Source organism: Corylus avellana, chromosome 10, assembly GCF_965113065.1.
Source record: "Corylus avellana chromosome 10, dhCorAvel1.hap1.2, whole genome shotgun sequence".
NCBI classification, from domain to species: domain Eukaryota; kingdom Viridiplantae; phylum Streptophyta; class Magnoliopsida; order Fagales; family Betulaceae; genus Corylus; species Corylus avellana.
Window position 1 is genome coordinate 13,239,446 of NC_142499.1, and position 8,989 is coordinate 13,248,434.

General features: G+C 34.9%; 2 pseudogenes; both read left to right on the forward strand.

Annotated features, from left to right (window-relative positions):
• The first annotated feature begins 3,314 nt into the window (after positions 1 to 3,314).
• Positions 3,315 to 3,543, forward strand: LOC148583368 (EPIDERMAL PATTERNING FACTOR-like protein 8; annotated as a pseudogene).
• Positions 3,544 to 4,831: 1,288 nt separating this feature from the next.
• LOC148583369 (LRR receptor-like serine/threonine-protein kinase EFR pseudogene) lies at positions 4,832 to 8,196 on the forward strand (annotated as a pseudogene).
• Positions 8,197 to 8,989: the final 793 nt, after the last annotated feature.

Genomic DNA, 8,989 nt, shown 5'->3' on the forward strand with positions numbered 1-8,989 from the left:
TTTCTCGTTTTGGTGATTGGTCGATTTGCTTTCTGGGTGTTTGATATATTTGGTATTCTCTATTTGGTTGCTGAGAAAATGTTCATATCAAAGAGACCATAGCGAATGTTTATGTTGTTTTGGATTGGTCAACTGTTATACTGTATATCTGAGTGACAATTTACTGATTTTTGTTTCCTTGGGTTTCAGTGATGGGGAATTTTAGCGTCCAAAATTTGAATTCCCTGATGGGGAATTTTAGCATCCAAAATTTGGCCCAGCTTAACCAAGAATCAATGCATTTTGCATGATTTTGAATTATGCATACTTTTGACCAATCACGGAAACCCAAGGAAACAAAAATCAGTAAATTGCCACTCAAATATACAGTAGAACATTTGACCAATCCAAAACAACATAAACATACGCTATGGCCTCTTTGACATGAACATATTCTCAGCAACCAAATAGAGAATACCAAAAATGTCAAACACCCAGAAAGCAAATCGACCAATCACCAAAACGAGAAATACCCGTCAAAATAAAACCAAAACGACCACAAATGCTCACATAACCATGCGGAAATTAAAAACCTCAAAACAGAAACAGTGCGTTTTGAGTGGAACTAACGGGTGTTACATAAATTTGAGAAAATTTTATGGTGGGGATTTATTTGATATTTCGATTAACCCAGCGAGTAAAAACTCAAAATAATAATAATAATAATAATAATAATAATAATTAATTAAATAATTAAAAAAAAAACTTAAGGATATTATAGTTTTAGCGGGTTGACTCACGGATTTATAATATATTTAGCCTTGAAAAAAAAAAAAAAAAAAAAAAACCAATTTGGTAAAAAAATTCAAAGCGCTTTTGAAGGTCAGAAAGCTTAAAAATGACCAAAACGCACTTTTGGCAAAAGCTTAAAAATTGAGTTTTTGCCAAAAAAACATTTTTTACTTTAAAAAGCTACTTCTCAAACACAATCTTAAACGTCTTGGGATCGAACCTTGACTCCGTCAATTCACCCTCCACGAGTTTAAACCCACACGTGAAGTTGAATCTTAAAGTAATGATTAAGTAATTAAATTTACTTCTTCCTATCAGTTTAAGCTTTTGAAACAAGTGTTAAATAAGTTGTTGGAAAAACGCTACTAGAATATAAGATCATAATAAAACATTTTACTTCATATAGTACATAAAGTCCTATCCCAATTCAGTGTATGATTGTCCATAAAATACATAGATAGACAAAATTTCCATGGAATTAATCATATTGCTTGCAAATTGATTTGCTTTTGAAAGTGGACCGACATTTGTGGGTGAATTTTAAAAACACAATTTTTACAATTTTAAAAAGTAGCGAACTTTCAATTTAAATTTTTTTTACAATTTTTACCAAATGTTTTTACAATTTAAAAAAGTTGCGATTTTAAAAACTTAATTTTTTAAAACACAATTTTTAAAATTTCACTTCTTGAAATCGCAAACCCAAACGGACCTTTAGTCTAGTCTTCGCGCGCGCACAACATGATCCAACGAAGTAATCAATTAGCGGGGAGAATTTTTATTTTTATATATTTTTGTGCAATCGGTCAATGTTGAAATCTCTATTGGTATCATAGCCACCAGTAAATCGTAAACAAAGACCACTGAAGTATGTTTGGTATGGACCGGTTGTTAGTTATAGGTTTTACAGCTAGTTTTGGTGAAATTGGAATGTAAACAAAGCAAAACAATTAATTCTAGCTACTTGAGAGAGTTGGGCGACGTCAATTTTTCATACAAGATGAAAATAGTGGAAAATACTTTCCCAAAAAAATATATTTCCCATGTTAGGTTTCACCTATTAAAAAAGAGTTTGAGTCCACATACGAGGGTGAGTTTTTTTTTTTTTTTGGTATGAGGGTGAGTATTAAGTATTAATTAAGTGATTAAATTTAGTTCCTATCAACTTAATATTTTGGAATAAGTGGTGATTTAACAAAAAAAAAAAAAAAAAAAAGAGAAAGATGGAAAGTCATAGAGAGAAAGTGGCCTTTATTATGGTATAAAAAAAGTTAGTCATTGCTCTCTAATTAAGACCCAAATATAATTCTTCCAAAAAAAAAAAAAAAAAAAAGAAAAAGACCACAAATATAATTAAAAGAGATTATCAATTGCAAAGATGAAAATAATTCAATAGGCAGAAAGAGAGAAAAACGAGAAATCGCAAAGATAGAATAAGACCCCAATTATTGAAAAATGTTTGTCATAGCCCACTAATTAAAGACCTAATTATGTAAAATTATTTAATTTCAGGAAATTCAAATAAGGTTAACTTCATAAAGACCACATGAACTTTTACCTGTTTTGATAAGACCCCAAAATTCAAAAACTCTTAATTTCACCCCTCGAATTTCTAATTTGATGCAATTTATCCCATTTCGTTAGAATTTGGCGTTAAAAAAATCACTATCTTTTAATATGTTAGGCCCAACACATTAAATATTTAATTGAAATTGGAGGTACATGACAGATTTAATGTTGGAACTCAAAACCTTTGGCTCTAATACAATATTAAATCATCACTTATCTTTAAAGCTTAAACTAATAGGAAGAAATAAATTTAAGTGTTAAATACTCTTTTGCCCCATAGGGTTTCAACACTTTATTTTTTTCCTTTTAGGATTTCATTTTTATCGCAGGAGGTACTTGTGGTTTTCATAAAGATCAAGATGATACCTTTGTTAAAATTCCGTCCAAAACTTAACGGAATGCAACGTCAGCACAATCAAATGTCGTCACGCGTAAGATAATTTTATTTTTAAAAAATATATTGAAAAGATTAAAATATATATTTTTGAAAAAAAAAAAAAAACAAAAAATTGGGGGTGGCTGCAATGGCGGATGCAAAGGGGCGCATGCCCCCCAAAATTTTTTTTTTAAAAAAAAAAAAAAAAAAAAAAATTTAAGGTAATTTTTTGAAGTTTTTTTTTTCCTAGCCCATACTCATTCTCCCGCCCCGCCTAATACAAATTTCTATATCCGCCACTGGGGGGCTGGCCACCCCCAACTGGCCGGTTTGGGGGTGGCAAGTCACCACCACCCCGACGGCTGGATGGGGGTGGCCCGGCCACCCCCATTTGGCCCGTTTGGGCATATTGTTTTCCGATCTGGGTGATTTCTCTTTCGTCGTAGACCCATCCGGGTGTTTTCCTATTCTCCATGGAAAAGTCTTTTCATAATTTCCTCATTGTTTGCTCGGTCAAATATATACACTGTAGTTTGTGTTTCTTGTTGATTAATTATTTCTTACTCTGGCATATCATCCTCAGGGTACACTGAGGGAAATGGTGTTGGGATCAAAGCCTCCTGGCTGCAAGAACAGGTGCTTAAATTGCAAGCCTTGCATTGCCACTCTTGTCATTCCTTCTCACGAAAAAAAGGAAGGGTTTCAGTGCAATAATATCATCTCATGGAGAAGATGATGGCTATCCCCTCTCCTAGAAATGTAGATGTGGAAATAAGCTCTATCAACGGCCGGATGGGGGTAGGAGCCTAAGGGGGTGGCCAAACTAGAGAGATGGGGTGGCCAGGCCACCTCCAAACTGGCCAAAGCCACCCCTCATTTGTTTTTTTTTAATATATATAATCTTTTTAATTTTATTTTAAAAAATTAATTATATGACACTTGGCGACATTAGATTGGTGCAGACGTGACGTTCCATTAAGTTTTGGACGGAATTTTAACGGAGGTATCATCTTAGTCTTTATCAAAACTACAGTTACCTCCAGTGATAAAAATGAAACCGAAAGAGGAAAAAAATAAAGTGTTGAAACCCTAAGGGTCAAAAGAGTATTTAACCCTACATTTAATCATTTAAATCAACACTTTAACACTTACGGAAAAAAGCTTTATAGATGGATGTAGCAGTAGCATCTGATTTCCTCATAGTTTTTCAGCAATTGTGACGTTTGTAAATCATAGTTTTTCAGCTTGTTTGTTAATTTATTTTCATTCATCCAATAAGAAGAAGAAAAAAAAAAGGAAAAAAAAAAAGGAAAAAAAAAAAGGGAAGAAGAAGAAGTGAGCAAACAAGTATTAACTAAATATCACGGGTTTCCAACTAAGGGAATGTTTGGAGTTGCGTTTAAGGACCTCAAAAGTGCATTTAATACCCTAAAAGCTCGTTTGACAAAAACAAAAAAAAATCGGTTTGGTAAAAAAAATTGAAAGCGCTTTCGAAGGTCAAAAAGCCTAAAAATTACCAAAACGTACTTTTGGTAAAAGCTTAGAAATGAAACTTTTATGAAAAAGCGTTTACTTAAAAGCTTTGTTTCTCAAACGCAATCCCAAACGTCATGGGATCGAACCTTAACTCCGTTAACTCACCTCCAGGAGTTTGAGCGCACACGTCAAGCGAAATGTTAAAGTAATGATTAAGTGAATAAATTTACCTCTACCTATCTGTTTAAGCTTTTGAAACAAGTGTTAAATAAGTTGTTGAAAAAACGCTACTAGAATAAAGTTCATCATAAAACATTTTACTTCATATTTCCATAACTAGGTTCAAATTTGGGACCACAAAGGTTGCGGCAAACAAAGCAATGAAATTGAATAGATGTTAAAGAGTCGTCGGACGAATTTCATTACCTATAAGTGGGCCAACATCTATCAAAATGAAGTTTGAATTGCATGCGTCACTACACTCTACTAAACAGATGCTAGGCCTCGCCATCTATATTATCCCAATCGCTTGACCCACTAAAATTTGTTTCCTTTTGACTCTCAGTGGAAATTTTTGATATTTTCACGTCAAACAAACTTGACTTGCACCCTACTCTTGATAATTATATTCCCAACCAGATGAAGCACTCTTGTCTGCATTCCAAGTTGATTTTCTTCATATTCTTTCACGGAATTCTTCTCTTGTTTATGAGCCCAACTTTGAAATCTGCAAGAATTCCAACTTTTGCAGATGAGTCCGATCGACTGGCGTTGCTTGCCTTCAAGAATCAGATTAGTGGAGACCCACTTCAAATCATGAGCTTGTGGAATGACTCCACCCACTTCTGCAACTGGTTCGGTGTTACATGCACCCCCTCCAGTAAAAGAGTCATGATTCTCAACTTACAAGTTCAAAGATTGAGTGGCACCTTAACACCTTCTATTGGAAATCTTACTCACCTTACTGGAATCAACCTGAGAAACAATAGCATCTATGGTGAAATTCCTCAAGAAGTGGGAAGACTAGGGCGCCTGCAGCATCTCAACTTGAGTTTCAATTCCTTTGGTGGGAACATTCCAAGTAATCTAAGTCATTGTACACAACTTAGAGTGCTTGATGTTGTTTACAACAAGCTTGTTGGGCGGATTCCAGAGCAGTTCAGTACATTGTCAAAGTTGGTTTTCCTGCAACTTGCTGCGAACAATCTTACAGGAAGTATCCCAGTGTGGATAGGAAACTTTTCTTCTTTGTTTGTTCTTTCCCTTTACGAGAACAATCTAAATGGGAGCATACCTACTGCGCTTGGTCGTCTATCAGTCTTGGGATTTTTTAGTCTTGCTATGAATAATCTATCTGGTACTATCTCTCCTCTCATTTATAATATATCTTCCATATACCATTTCTCTGTTACTGGAAACCAATTGCATGGAAGCCTTCCATCAGATGTTGGCCTTACTCTTCCTAACCTAAAAATATTTCTTAGCGGTCTTAATAGTTTCACAGGACATATTCCCGTGTCATTATCAAATGCATCTAGACTTGAAAAGCTTGGCTTTAGTGAAAATGGTTTCACTGGGACGGTGCCTCAAAATCTAGGAAGTTTGCGTGGCTTGGTTTATCTGGGTTTCGAAGCAAATAGACTTGGAAATGGGAAAGTTGGTGACCTGAATTTTCTGGATTTTTTGGCTAATTGTACAAGTTTGGAGGTCTTGACTCTCAATTTGAATCAATTTGGTGGTGTACTGCCCAACTCTATAGCCAACCTTTCCTCCCAGCTGTGGTGGCTTGCTCTAGGTGGAAATAAGATACATGGAGGCATTCCCATTGGGATTGGCAATCTTGTTAACTTGACCTATCTGGAATTACAAGGTAGCAATTTGGGTGGTCCTCTCCCCGATGCACTTGGGAAGCTCCAGAAGTTACATGTACTATATTTGAACAATAACAAATTTTCAGGGTCGATCCCATCCTCTTTAGGTAACTTAACTAAATTGATAGAGCTCCTCGTGGATGAGAACAAATTTGAGGGAAGTATACCCCCAAGCCTAGGAAACTGCCAAAATTTGCTTGAACTAAACCTTTCTACAAACAATCTCAATGGTTCCATACCAAAACAAGTTATTGGTCTTTCATCCCTTTCGATTTATTTGGTCATGTCTCATAATTCGTTGACAGGTACACTACCATTTGAAGTAGGTAACTTAAAAAATCTTTGCAAGTTAGATGTCTCAGATAATAAATTATCTGGTGAAATTCCAACTTCCTTTGGTAGCTGTACTAGTTTGGTGAGTTTGCATTTGGAGGGTAATTCATTTGAAGGAGCAATTCCTCCATCTTTGAAGACACTAAGAGGTTTAGAAGAAATTGATCTTTCGCGCAATAACTTGTCAGGGCAGATTCCTGAATTTCTTAGCAAGTTTTTGTCACTTAAGCATCTCAATCTTTCAGATAATGATCTCTTTGGGAAAGTGCCAAGTGAAGGGATTTTTTCGAATGTAAGTGCAATTTCAATCTTTGGAAATTACAAACTATGTGGTGGTGTCCCAGAATTACATTTGCCAACATGCTACAGAAGTAGTACACGTGCATCCGTGAAACGCCTTGCACTCAAAGTAGTAATTCCTATCATATTGGGACTTGTTCTACTATGTTTTTTCATCACATGTTGTAATGTTAAAAAATGGAGAAAGAGACCTTTGGCTGCATCTTCCTTAATGAATAGGCGATTGGCTTGTATATCTTATGTAGAACTCTCAGCATCAACTAATGGTTTCTCTGTGGACAATTTGATCGGTTCTGGTAGTTTTGGTTTTGTATACAAAGGAATTCTTTCTAGCAATGGAGCAGTTATTGCAGTTAAAGTGTTAAACCTTCAACAACAAGGAGGTTCCAAGAGTTTCGTTAATGAATGCAATGTTTTGCGAAGTTTACGACATCGTAATCTCCTTAAGGTTATCACTGCTTGCTCAAGTATTGATCATCAAGGGAACGACTTTAAGGGTCTAGTTTTTGAGTTCATGTGTAATGGGAGCTTAGACCAGTGGCTGCATCCTATAGAGGATGAGCAACATCAATGCAAGAGATTGAGCTTTATTCAGAGATTGAACATAGCCATGGATGTTGCTTATGCATTACAATATCTTCATCTCCATTGCCAAACACCGATTGTTCACTGTGATTTAAAGCCAAGCAATGTCCTCCTCAATGAAGATATGGTGGCCCATGTTGGTGACTTTGGATTAGCAAAGTTCTTCATTGACGCATCACATGATCCCTCCAAAAATCAAAGTATGTCAGACTTTTCAGTTGCACTGAAGGGTTCCATCGGGTACATTCCTCCAGGTTTGTTTTCAACCAATAATTTGATTCAGGCTAAAGTATGAACGAAAGTTCAAACCTAACTTTGATAGGTCCAAGTCAAATTCGTAGGTCGTTTTTTTTTTTTTTTTTTTTTTCTTTCTAATATGTCTAATTCTTAGGTCTTATATATATAAATATATAACTATAAATTCTTAAGTATAGATCTATAATATCTAGTGATCATGTACTAATGTATTAATAAATTGTAGAGTATGGGATGGGTGGCCAAATTTCTATACTTGGAGATATTTATAGCTATGGTGTACTATTGCTGGAGATGTTCACTGGGAAAAAACCTACCGATGACATGTTCAAAGAAGGTTTGAGCATTCAAAAGTTTACTGCAATGGCTTTGCCGGAACGTGTCATGGACATAGTGGACTTGTCAATGCCCTTTGAAGAAAATGAAGATGATGATGAGACAAATAACGTTGATATAGAAGAAAGCGCAATAATCGAAGAAGTTGATCATCATTTCAATCCTAGAAGTAGAGTTGTGGATTGCATGATCTCGGTGTTGCAGATTGGATTGTTGTGCTCTTCAACATCACCTCATGAGCGTTTGACCACAAATGATGTCGTTAACAAAATGAGGGCAATTAGAGACACATTTTCCCGAAGTCCCGTGGGCATCACGAATTGATGACAATATATATCTTGTAGGTCGTTATAAGGCATGTGCATGTTCAGTGGGTTCGGTTCAGGTTTATCTTATATATCCTAGGCATGCACCCCATAGATAGTTGATGTTTGGCGTGTCATTGTTATCATCTGTTTTTGTTATCTCTTATCTCTGAACAAATAAGTGCACGGTAGAATGTTATGCAGTGGTGTAATTTGAACTTATTGGGATCTATGAGAATTATTCAGTTTATCCCAAATTCCTTGGGAATGAGACGTCTTTGACAGCTTGGTGAGACTCCATATACAGTTGTGTTGTGTTTTCTTGCATCCTGTTGTGTTTTTCATAAGTGTTACATCAAAGTGGCCGGTACGTATAAGCGGCAAAGGCTCCTATTTGTGATTTCATTTCTAGCGCATGTTTTCATTATAATTTTAATATTTTTTTTTATTTTTAATTTTATTTAATTTTATTTTTTGGTGAAAGTGTTTTAGAAAAGAATAACAAAAAAATATTAAAAAATAATAATGAAAAATAAAACAGATGTTATTGAAAAAATCATTAAATTTAAACGGCGGTTAATTTCTATCTTATGAGGACCGGCGGTTAATTACAACAAAACATACTCTTGTTTTAGCAATCCTAAAACCATTTTGTACAATTTTGGTTCTTTTTTAACCTACTTTTCATTAACCGCATTGTTAATGAAATTTCTTAATATATATCTATTGAAGATATATGCACCCAAGTATGAAAGTATTGTCAAAACAATTTAAAAGCCAAATACTCACTTAAACAAACGTTATAATTAAAT